Raw genomic sequence first — 14,016 nt, 5'->3', positions numbered from 1 at the left:
GTTGCAAACAATTGAATAGATTTTGGTTTTCTATCACCAAAGGAAGCAGTGAAGCTCTTGGAGATCCAGATTGAGTGATTGCCATGCAAGATGAAGTTAATCGGTTTGAAGATTAAATTTGTGGAAGATTATTCCCAGATTCAAGGATAGATCACAATCTTTAATTAGTGAAGATCTTTCTTATAAGAATAAAAAGAAGCCTGAATCGTTTTCTTAATATAACAGGGGTTGATCCAGATTCAGACTCTGGTAGCAGTTCAAGGTTTATTCCCCTCAAAGTGCCAAATCTCAGATTTAATTCAACAACAACTTAGGGGGAGCAAAAAAAGCAATATGCCACAAATCTAAGTTACTAACATAGGAAAGTAAGTTTACATATCTATTTCATTATGTATATCCATGTTTTGTAAACTTGTTTTGAAGCTAATTGATTATCATGTGTTACATGTTATATGCTAGTGGTAAGTAAGTTAGAGTTTTTGATGCAATATATGAGTTGTTTGAATGTTTACATTCTATATTTTTACTCTGATGCAAACACTTATGATATTGATATTTATTTTAGCATACACACATCTCAATCTTATTTACACTCTGATCTAAAATCCTATAATCTCATGTGTGATCCTATCATAACTCTGATTTATAGGTTTAGATCTTGCTTAAGATCATGTGCAACTAGCTTGAGTACTCCGATTAGATTCTGTGTGAGTATATCATGATTTCTAAATAATTCTGTATGATTTTTGAGCTTCAGACCCTAGGTAACTCTGACAACAAATTCCTTGGTCACTATGATTCTCTGTTTATGCTAGAATAACTCAATTTGTCTTGTGCTAGAATAAATACGCAGCATAGCTAATAATAGTTGTGATTTATTTATGTCAGAAGTAGTTTTTTATTGGTTTGGACTTATGTTGACTAATCAATTGGTTCAGACTTGTTGAATGTACTCTTGGCATAAATGATTAAATTTATGACTTATGTGTGATCATGTGTGTAACTTTGATGATCTTGCAATGCTTATACTTTGTTCTGGATATTAGATCCTGATATATTCCTTATACTCTGATTACCTTATGCAAGTCTTATAAGCTTAAAATAATATTTACTCTCTTTCTCTATAGTGTTTATTTGTATTGGACTAACTTGAACTTTTGTGAGCTAATGAGATTTGATTGAGTAGCAGTGTCAAAAGAATCAGAAAGCATGATCATCTGAGACATCCTTCATTAATCCATGTGGTGGTAAGTAAAGGGAATAGAAATCTGGACCTGAAATCACTTTGTTATTGATCATTAAATTCTCTGATATTGTACTTCAGATGTTTGTGATCTTCAACACCCTCAATTGTTTTTAGGAACTGACTATGAGCCTACCAAACCTCATATATTCTAACCCAAGTCATTAGAACCACATACTTCTCAAACAATATTCCATTACCTTACTCTGATATATCCCCCATATTTTGCTCTAATTCATTTAATTTTCTTGAGATATCAACTTAGTGATCAGACAAAATTACCATTTGGTGTTGGAGTTGTGTTTGATAATGGGGGAGATAGTGCCATGAAACACCACATAATGAAGGAAATGTCAACCCTACAGCTCTGTCTCTCATAAAGATGTGGAGTATCTATAACCTGAGACATCTGTAAGCCCATCTGTATTCTCTCAAAAGGATATAGAGCTGAAAAATGCATATAAACAGTTACTAGGTGCATTCTCCCAACAGAATGTTATCTATTAAAAATTCACTTATCATCCAGGGCATTTGTATGAGAGTCACTACCCCTTGATTAAAATAATTCCAATGCACATGTGAGATCTACACACATAAGGAAGGTATTGACGCATCAATCATTGTTAAATCATATCAAGGTCAATAACAATGGTTGAAATCATGGATCAAGTTTTTGTTCTTTATCTATGATTTTGAATGAGAACTTATGATCCTGGAAGTTGCTCGATCTTAATTCTCAAAGCCTAGTCTATGATATGTAAAATAATCTTGGACTCTGATTTTTGGGTTAAGATCTTAGAACCTTTGATAAGTCCTCACAGACTTCAGAAGAAATCTTTGATCCCTAATGGCATATCATTGATCATTGGTTATCTTCCCAGAATTCAAATCTAGAAATTGCAGCATGTAAATGAGAACTCAAAGATAATCTGACGAGTTTACGATGTATACTTCTTCATGGAAGTTAAGGGATATCAGCCATTTTTCCACTTACAAGAATCATAATTTCCCCTCTCAGAAGGAACATTTCTGAATCTCTTGACTGAGAGTTTCCATCCTTGAAGGTGGAAGGAAACTTTCACTACACCATATATGGGCTATTGCAAGCCCATAATGCATTTGTGTTGCATAAAATATTGCAAAAGACAAAAATCTACTAATCTATTGCAATATTTTTTAAAAGTGTTGTATAAAATATGAAAGTGTTGCACACATAAAGATCATTTCAATTTTTTCTGAAAATTGCAACACTTATAGAAAAACATTACAATATATATTACGCTTTTTATCAGTTTGACCGAAAATTGTAGGCGGTAAATCAACATTTGAGTTGGGCGGGATAAAAATTGGAACCCAAATCTTTTGGCACCAAAATTTTATTACATAAAATAAAAGTTTAATTACATAAAATAATTATCTCTCGACTTCACTCATCTCTCTGCCTCACTCCTCTCTATCCCACTCCTTTGCCTCACTCCTCTCTAACTCGCTCAACCATCTCTCTGCTAATCTCTCTCACTCATCTATGATATCTCTCTCACTTATCTTTCAAACCTCTCTCAAATCCTTGAAATCAATTTGGGTAAGACCTCAAAATTGATTTGAGTAAATTCCCTAAAAGATTCAATTAAAGCTTCTATTAGAGATAGAAAACCATCTTCTTCAAAGTTCTTTTCAATTAGAGGTATATATGTTTACTTTTCTCAAAAATTTCATTTATATATTCAAGTACATGTGTTAATTAGTAGATTTTTTATTTTAAATTTAAGCGAGTTTTTTGTAATTATGTGTTAATATTTTCTTAATACTTTCCCTGACTTGGGTTTATGTTTTTACTCTAACTTATTTCTGTTGGTTTAATATGGTTATAAAATGTTGGGCTCAGAAATGAGGGTCTGTAATTTTCAAGATTTGTTACATGGGGATTTGCAGGAAAATGAATGTGTGTGTGTTTGTGTGTGTCTTTAATTATTGATGAGACTCTCTTTACATAATTAGTGGTGATATGTATAATTAGTGGTTAGTTTAGTGGAATTTTTCAATTGTTGGAATTAGTGGAATTAAGATATAGTTTTGGTCCAAGACAATATAAAATTTTGATTATATGCTGCTAATAGATGAGTAATTGTAGTGATGTACTGAATTTACTGAATGAGATTGCAAATACAAAGAGAAAAAGTGTTCATGTACACTAGTGTTTCTACTAATATGAAGTGATGAACTTGTGGAGCTACAAATTAGTATAGAAGAATCGTTCCTACTCTGAATTCTGACTAGGGGAGACATCTCTAATTTACAGCATTTGATCTCTCTCTATTTTCTAAAATATGATTATGTTATTCCCCCTGATAACTGATTTTCTCTTTCTGGCATATTGTACAGATTTTTTAAGCTAATATGTGCATGTTTTCACATTAACTTTGTCAACAATTTATTGATAAAATGGAATAAGGTTCTATAAATTTTAGGGTCGATTTGAGATCATAAAACCGAATTATCTAATTAAATATACGATTCATTTTGGTTCATAATAGGACTAATTAAGTTTGTGGTGTCTTTTTTGGGCTTCTTTTCATAACTGTTTGGATAATTTAATAGGATTTGAGTTGTGTTCGATGATTGTGAAGGTGAGCTGTTTCCAGACACGACTGGAAGAGATTTTACGCCTCATGTGATTAATGTGTACCCTGGAGAGGTAATCATACTCTAACTCTTTCACAAACTGTGGAGTGATAAGTTCTATTTAACAAGCGATTGTTTTATATTTATTTTTTAAAATAAAGTAATCAGGATGTTGCTTCAAAGATCATGTCCCTTTTCCATAATGGGGCTAAAGGAATATGTGTTCTTTCTGCAAATTGAATTGTTTCTAGTGTCACCATTTTCCAGCCCAGTGGCATGCTCACATACGAGGTTTGAGTCATATTTTTCTGGTTCTCTAAGCATGTTGCTATAGCTAAGGTGCCTTTAACCGTAACAAAGTGCCTACAAAAATTCATTACATTGAAATTCATTTGCAAGGTCGATTTGAGATCTTATCATTAACGGGCTAATTTACAGTCTCTGAGAATGGCGGTTATAAAAGGACTAACAGATTAAGCGTCTCACTAGCAGGTCCGAATGGTCGTGTAATTGGTGGTGGTATTGCTGGAACATTGATTGCAGAAAACCCAATCCTGGTAAGATTATCTCTTTGTTCTACTGTTCGGGTTTTGATCCTGACTTGTAAACTATAGTCCATATGTCAAAGTCAATAATGTGGCTCATCCTAGCACTTGTAGAATTGTTGTCTTAAGATTATACCATGCTCTAATGTTTTGGACACAAAATGGTTATTTTCCAGTATTTTTCTTAAATTTTGCAGCTTTTGTAGTGTGCATCAAAGTCATGTAGCTTAATGCCTAGTAACTATCATCTAGTTTCGGTACTGCTATTTAAACAGTGTTCGAGTAGATTGTATTCCAAGTTCATCATATTTCTTCTGCATCCTCACTAGAAATAAACATGATTTGTATCATGGAGGGAGTTAGATCAGAGAGACATGAACAATGTAAAAAAATTTGACAACTATGCATTAAAAATAAAGTCTTTTCAGTGTAATACGATAATTTTGAAACTAGATAAAAAAATAATTGAAATCTCTGCAGAGATAATTTGGATCAGATCATTGGGGCTTGTTAGTTTATCCAGTAAGAAGATTTTAAGGTTATTGTGACCACATTTTTTCTTTTGGATCTAGTGTGTGGTCAACAAAATAGTTAAGCTTTTATTACCCTTTATTACTTGTTTATATCTCCACTTTTTGCCATTTAAGTTACACTTCGTTGTCACCTTTCTTCTACATCTCTCTTCCTCTCTATACATTATCATGATAATGAATGCAGTCCATTTATATATATGAACTTGTTGATAACATTTTAATCTGAGTGAACACAAGTAGAAATAGTAATAATGGGGAAGGGAAGAATGGAGTTAAAGAGAATAGAGAACAAGATCAACAGACAAGTAACATTTTCTAAGAGAAGGAATGGTTTGCTCAAGAAAGCCTATGAGCTTTCTGTTCTATGTGATGCTGAAGTTGCTCTTATCCTCCGGTAGCTTTCCGGTAAGTAATTCTCCTTTCCAATCTGTTAATTCAATTTAATTATATTTAAACTAGTTTAATTTCTTATTATAATCTATCAATTTTATATCTGATTGAATTGCTATATGTATATGTTTCAGAGGAAAAATAAGTATTGAGATTATATATAGGTGAGGGATATGGCGGGAAGTCAAGGAGGTGCATCAAGGAGAAGTAGTATGTCTCATAAGAAAGCTTCTTATGAGATATTTTATAAAGGATGCACACCGTACGACTTTATAAAGGAGTAAGGTTAAGTCTAAGATTAAACCAAAACCTCTTTATTTGGTTAACAATTTTATTTATTCAAATTTCTTATTCTCGGAGTAAGGGACTAAGTGGAGAGCGTACTATTAAGAGATTAAGGCTTTCAAAGGCACTAACAATAACTGAAACTACAAGTGTTCATGAAGCTTGTCGCCGAATGGCAGCTCGTAGAGTTGATGCTCTGCTTCTGACGGATTCAAATGCATTACTTTGTGGAATTCTGACAGATAAGGTAAAACCAATTTTTCTTTGTCAAGTGGTTTGAAAAGCATGTAAAAGAACTCGTACTTGAAGTGTAAATATCTCTGAGTTGTTCATTCTTTGATTGAAGGATATAGCGGCTGTTGTTGAAGGTGTTGAGAAATATTGGGGCGGTTCAACGTCTGGTTTGTACCTTGTGATCTGTCTTAGAAATTAATATATAAGTAGTACACTAATTGGTTGGGGGACAATATTTAAGATGTTGCATACATCTCAAACATGATCCATACTTTTTTCTATTAGCTTAGTTCTTCGATAGGCAGTTAGGCACTACTTTTATTTACCTAACTGTGTTGTTTCTTGTTTTTTTTATGTAGGTCCAAATACATTTATTGAAACACTTCAAGAGCGAATATTTAAGCCTTCTTTGTCTACAATCTTATCTGAGAGTTCAAAGTAGGTAATATTTATATTAATTATTTGTATTTTTCTAATGGTTTTTCATATATACCTGTTTGTAGATGTTCACTTTTAATTATGACATTGTGTAGCTTATTCTGTTCAATCGATTCTGAGCATTTCAGGGTTGTTATTGTGATGCCCGTGGATACTGTTTTAATGTCATTAAAGAAGATGCTTGAATGTCAGTCAAGTTGTGCAATCATGACAGTTGATGAAAAACCGCAAGGCATTCTGACGTTAGTTCTCTTTAATTTGTATCCACGCCTATTTTGTGCTTTCAATTTATCAGTTATGAATTATGACCTATATAAGACTTATGTAGAAATGTCGACTTCTATTATTTAGTAATGATTTGAATATGAGCTTTTATATTCTGACCATGTCAGTTCAAAGGATATTTTGATGCGAGTGATAGCCCTAAATCTTCCTCCAGAGTCAACTTTGGTGGAAAATTTATATTTTGTATACAACTTTTCTTTTTTCCGTACTTGCTTAGGCTTCTTTGTTTATTGCATTTTCTGAATCATACATCAGCGTTTATTTTCCAGGAAAAAATATTTTCTATTGGTTTACCCTGGTTTTAGGGTAATCTAGATGTGGCATCAATAAGACCAAACTTACAAGCATTAGTTGATACCGATATCAGCCAATTTCAGCCATCAAATATTCAGGTACAAAACCATGGTGAAGAAGATAGCTGCATCAATATAGTTTCCCCCTTTCACGCAGATTGGAATGGCTCCACAAATTTGTTGCTACTAATATAGTTTTGGTCCAAGACAATACAAAATTTTGTTTATATGCTGCTAAGGGATATATGTAATTACAATTAAAATTATGTACATATTATTTCTGAAGGGCATTCATTTAGAATATTTTGACTATTTCCTTCAATTTGTAACCTTGTTTCTATATATGCTTCAACTCAGCTAACTTTACCGGCAATATCTGTTGAAGGACAAAACGCAACCCTTCAAACGGACTACATTCTACAAGTACTCCTCTGTTTTTGTTGTTCTTAGTACATTTGACTATGTGATAGTGTCGACTGTATCTCTACATGACTATGTGATATTCTGGAATTTTTAGGTGAATTTATGGGGTCAATTCTGTTCTGATACTCTTACAGGAAATTAAGATTGGGGGATACCCTAAGGTTCAAGAAACATTTGCTATAATCTCTGGATACTGTGAGCAATCTGACATACACTCTCCATAAGTAACTGTAAAAAAATTAGTGATCTTTTCTGCTTGGTTGCGTCTTCATCCACAGATTAATTCAAAGACGAAAACTTTATTTTAGCAAAAATCTTGCAAAAATCTGGCAATGCCGAATTTTATTTTGCAATGCCGAATTTTAGCAAAAATCTTGCAAAAGCTTTTATTTTAATATATTTGGGATCTTATACTACACTTTCTTGGTGTTGCAATAGCCCATATATGGTGTAGTATTTTCTATAAAAAAAGGATTTTCTTGTAGGTACACTTGGATGTTTGGACTTTGAGTGAGTGACACAATGTGAGACTGAGTGACGAACACTTGAGTGTAGAGTGGAGTGAAACAAAATGTGAGATCACTAAACAGAAATCACACACTTGCACTATGAGAAAATGGTTAACATATAATCTCTTCAGTTGGTTGTTTAATCCTAAGATTCCATCTGATACATTTTGAAGGATTACTCAACTAAAGGGGAGAGATTATATAAAAGATTATAGAGATTATCAAGATTGAATAGTTTTTCTTAAACTAAGAAATGGATTTTCCAACTTTATTGTACTAAGGAGAGGATTCTTCATCTTAAGGGGAGAGATTATTGGGTTTTGATTTTATGAGTTCCAAAATGTTTTCTATGTGCTTTATGGGAAAATCTGAAGATTATTGAAGACAGTATTTGGAAGACGTATATAACTGCAATTTTACATAAGGAAGAGAAGAATCTGTTCTCTGCTGAAGTTAAATATGTATAGAAGATGCGGTAGATATAAGATAGTATTATTTCCAAGTCCAGGAATGAAAGTTGAAAGCTGATTGAAGATTTTTGGTTATGGTGAGTTGACTTATCCTTCAAACTGAGACTTCTCCATTATTATTTGACCGTCAGGTGTAACAGTCAAATATGGGGAGATTGTTGAGCAAGATTGAAACTGTATGTATAACTCAACAATACTGGTTTGGATAACTCAACATAGAACAAAGGACTTTGAAATAATCCATATTCCACAAGAATCAGTAAAGATTGTTTATTGGGCATATACCACTTCACCATATTTGGCCTCTAGCAATACAAGAAAAAGTGTTAAAGTGACCAAAAAGTGTTACCTAATACAAAAAATCGGGCTATGTTTACACTTTTTCAGAATTAATGGGTGTTGGATTTGCCCCTGCTACAATAGGGGTATAAGATAACACTTTTTGAATCTTTGATAACACCGGTAAAAATGTTACAACATAGAAGTTATGGTTAAAGTTTCAGTATCTATTGTAACACCATGCAGGTGTAACAATAGTTTTAATGCAACACTCTTAAAGGTCTAGTAACACCGAAAAATATGTTGCAATAAACTCTTTTGTAAAATCATATTTGCTATTGTAACATTGTATGATAAAACATTTCAATTTTTTGGTAACATTTTTTTATTTTATTGTAACATTTATAACACTCTTGTATTTATTGTAACATTTTTTCCCATTTTTTAAAAAATAAATATATATATTGATTACATTCCAAATGTAATAATCCAAATCTACTTGTAAAATTAAAAAATTAAAAACATATCTAACAAAGTAAACAAAGTTCAACCAATACAAAGTTCCAATTCAACCAAAATAAACAAAGTTCTAAATTAATCTAAAAGCCACAAATGTTTTGTCACAAAAATTTATTTGTATATTATTAATTGAAATTGTCCATCATCACGACACATACATTTATGGCTTGTGTGTATGTTTTTATCAGAACTGGTATGCAAATGTTAATGTTAAATCAATATGAGTATTATCCATAGCCTTTGGAATCGACACTACTGCCAAAATGCCGCTTATTGCTGCTGGAATAATTCTGATCATGAACATTGGCAAGTTTCTGCCTTCAAATGCTGCATCTATCGGTCCACTCGTGAACGAAACTAGAATCCGCATGGCGTTTTTTACACGTTCATCGTTGTTTAATGCAAAATCTCAATAGCAAACATAGAGCTCTAAATTTTATGTAAATGATTAAGAGTTGAATGCTAATGAACAAAAACTTACTTACAGTATACAAATTGAAACATGGAGCACCCCTAGGGAGAGACTTATTTACACAAATATTGAACGAATTAATCAAAGTTTTAATGAGACTTAATTTGATTCCGCAATGATAAGCGGAAAGATAGAAAAGCAGGGCTAATTTCATATTGTCCTTCTTTATATTCGGCAGAAGGAAAATATAGATCCTAGAGAAAATGGAATGTTATAAGTCACCTGTTTACCACAAGATATTAAGTGGTGAAGATCCGAATATATTCTAAAGATGGTACTTAGTTACTAACCACCACTTACCATGTTCTGGACGCTGTAAGGATTCTAGAGTTTATGAAATCCAAGGTCTCCAAAAAATGTAAGGAAAGAGCGAGGAAAGATCAATAAATTACTTCCCCAATATCTCATTAGTCATACCTAGAGTCTTTATAAACATAAATTACCTACCAGGACTCCTACCACTTAATAAAGTGACAAATCAGTTACATGTCTACACATGCACAAAGAGAGTGATTAAATAATATCTCTTGGTTATTATACATGCCCCTTGCATGTTCTGGAAGCAATCATACTGTTAGACCTTAGAAAATAAAACTCATTGATGATCACTCTAGATTCACACATAATTTAATCAGATTGCTTTTAGATAGTGTAGGTAGTAAGTGCTAAATTTAAAAATACAAATACAACTAACATTTAACAGAGGTCACTTAACTTACGAACATATATTCGGATCTCCATCATGAATTTCTTTCCCCATGAAAGAAAAATCAACCACAAATGATGTTAAGCTTCAAGTAAAACCCTATTCTGTATTTTACTCCCTTCATCGACATCCATCTAGAAGCCTAAATTGATTATTAATCCACACCAATCTTTATTGTCTATCCTTATGCATTTCCATATTTGTTAGCATACATAGTTTTTCTTTTTGCATCTACATATTATCCCTGTTGGATTTGTGAAGACTAGCCTATCAGAATACACAGGAAATTGACAACCTAATTTCAGCAGTAAATCTCAATATCTCATCTATGATGTCCAACCTACAAAAAAGATATAGCTCTCAGTACAAAGATATTTAACTTTTCTCACAACATCTACTAAACATAAAATTAAAATTGGTTATTGAGGGGATTATAGTACATATTATGGAAATTTACGTATTCCTATTCAAAAGGAATAAAATGACTAGACAATTACGGTTGCCTCCAAAATAAAATGACTAGACAATTTTCAAAATTATAATTAGATCCTTGGTGAGTCTAATTCTTCATTTTTCAAAGTTTTACTACTAAATTCATTGAGAGAGTGCATTGTTTATGGAGGTAACTAATCAAGAGGTCTTATAGGAAAGTTACCTGCTTTCTGAAGTCTTCTTTTCCTGCCATTATATAAGAGGTAGGTTCCTAGAATTACTGATGGTACTATGAGCAGCAGAAGCAATAAGATCCGTAATTATTTTTTTCGTTTTGAATCTTTGTTTTCCTTTGTGTAACCAATATTGACAATAATCCGCAATTATTTTTTTCATTTTGAATCTTTGTTTTCCTTTGTGTAACCAATATTGAAAATAATTGAAAAAGTAAAGGAGAGCATAAAATAAATATGTTTAAAATATACCAACCAGTAATAGCTTTGACAATGATCACATACCTAATTCTAATGCAGCCGTCTCCTCAATAACAAATCTCGAAATAATTGCATCACGGTGTCCTCTACATAACATGAAATTTTACAAATACACTTTTGTCTCCCATAAACAAATAAAAAGTAACCTAATTTCTCAAAAATTGTAACACCCCCAAATCCGGGGTCGGGGATCCGGGTTGTCACGAGTTCCATTTCCCTTAATAACACCCAATCTTAAAAAATAATCAACTACTTTGTACTGTGACCCCACAATAAACACACACACCACAAGTTATAGTCTCAGAGATGAATATCCAAAAATAATCACAAGTCGTTTTATTCCACAATTATATGCCAATGCACCTTAAACAGGTTTCTGAATAAATTTACATTTCTTTACCATTATTACAATTCATGATATACATAAGTCTGGTACATTATTAGTTGAAAACTTAGCCTATTGGTAATTTCTACCTCAGCTACAGCGGCCTCAACGCTTCCAGAAAGCTGCGGTACGATTCCTATCCGCTTGCGAATTAGGAGCTTGGTCCTGTTCATCTTATCTATCTGATATTGTGTGATGAAATAAGAAGCAAGGGTGAGCAGCAAGCCCACCAAAATAATATGTATAATGATTAACAATATATGAGCCTTCTCATAGTACTCATGAAAGTCTTGGTCAAAAGAAATGAACCAAGTTGATATCTTAATGCGATGAAGTCGCAAAATATTCAGTATATATACACATATACTTTTCAAAATATGGGAAGTCCTCTTCCATGCATAATACAAACAGAGTTCCAGTGTATAACTGTATAAAAATATCATTGCAAGGTGATCTCATATATCTAACCTTGTCTCAACGTTTTTCTGAAAATCTTTGTCATGCATAAGATAATCATTTACTAGATATAAGTTTAAAAGATGAAGTTACAAGATACTCCAATATACTTATATCTTTTCCAAATACTACTTGAACTACCACCGTTCAAGTTATAATTAGTTTCAAAAGTTCATCACACTGATGAGACTACAAGATAAGACTTGTATAGATTCAATCTTTGAAATATTTTGAAGGAAATGAAGTTATGATATACTTCATTAAGTCCCGATATATATATACACCTATATATACATACGTTTCCTGAAAACCTCTGTCATGTAAAGTATGAACAGAATTGCAATATCCAATAAATTTGGAAAGGAAAGAATTTTGGCATAAACCTGATATCTTGTTGATCAGGCAAAGATACCAACAAGTAACCTTTTCTACTAGTAGATGGACGAATTCCCCACTGGTCATCACCCTGGTCGCAATAGGACCTTATGCTGGACTGTCACTCAGCCACTTATGCATTTGATGGACTCCCACTGAGCCACTTACACTTTCATGGACGCCCACTGAGCCCATGTTGCTTATGCCGACTCAATAGATGGACTTACTTCCCGAACCTTGGGTAAGTAATCAATTCATTTATCAAAACAGCAACCTCGTTGCGAATATAAAATATACCACAGAGCCGGATCCCTCAGGTTTTGAGCGAGTATTTAAATCCTCTTTAAAAGGAAGATCTTAAATATAAAACTGAGTTTTGGGATCCGCTCTAACCTTTAAAAATCATTTTGAAGAGTCGAAAACACTTTAAAGAGTGTTTGGAGTAATGCTGATTTAATGAAGTAAATCAGTCCCAATATTTTTAGAAAATATCTGAATATTATTATTTAAATAATATTCCCATAAAGAATAATCTTTATACAAATAATTGAAGTAGAAGTTGTAAGACTTATACTTGAAAGGAGTATTAAATAACCAAAGATATACTTATACGAAAGTTCTATCTTTATTTGAATAATCAAAAATAAGTTTGATTATCGACACCTTATTCTTTAATAAAATAAAGAATATATCTCAGCAAATAATCGAAGTCATAGATCCTCAAATGAATATTCAAAATAATATTCAATAAATAAAATAAAAGGAGTCATAAGTCCTCAGATGAATATTCAAGTAATATTCATTAAATAATATAAAGGAGTCATAAGTCCTCGAATGAATATTCGAAATACTATTCATATAATAAAATAAACTTAAAGTTATCGAATAAACCTTATTCGATTAATAGTTTTGAAAACTATAACCATATATATATAAAAATATATATATTATACTCGGGAACATCGACTCCCGGTTTAGAAATATGTTCACCTTTTGATCCCCTATACTAAGGGTAAACTCAAATACCGCTTATCTCTAGCATAGGTATTATCAACTGAATCAACAGATATATGTATCAAGAATACAAAATAGGCATGCATATATACCATATCACATGCAACAATATATCGCAAGAATTTGCTAATTAACCATCATGCATCTATCACAAGATAATGCATATACATATGTATACATCACAACAACAGTATAACGGGTAGAAAACTTGCCTGAGCGACTGGGGGTTACAAATGGCTCGGGACGAGTTTGGTAACCTATAAGCAACAAGTAAGTTGGAATAAACCAAAGTCACTTGTAAATCTATACTTTAACTAACTTAGACTCTAACGCTTGTTTTGCGCTTACTGATTCTCTTAAGTCACTCGGGTACCCTCGGCTCCACCATTTTTAATAATTTAACCTTTACGAGTCTTAAGGCGATTCCTTCGCGAGTGTCTTACCAACTGCCTAACACACTTACCATAAATGTTTCATACATTAATTAATCCTTTTTGGTCTTTAACCTATGTTTCAAAGTAAGGCGAGGGGAAAAGTTTCGTTCGCGAAACGCCGTTACTTGAAACGGTCGTTTCTCCTAAACCGTGCATCGGAATCGAACGAACTACATATCA

The sequence above is a fragment of the Apium graveolens genome, chromosome 7 (assembly GCF_009905375.1).
Source record: "Apium graveolens cultivar Ventura chromosome 7, ASM990537v1, whole genome shotgun sequence".
Taxonomy (NCBI): Eukaryota; Viridiplantae; Streptophyta; class Magnoliopsida; order Apiales; family Apiaceae; genus Apium; species Apium graveolens.
This window is presented reverse-complemented; position numbering follows the sequence as displayed.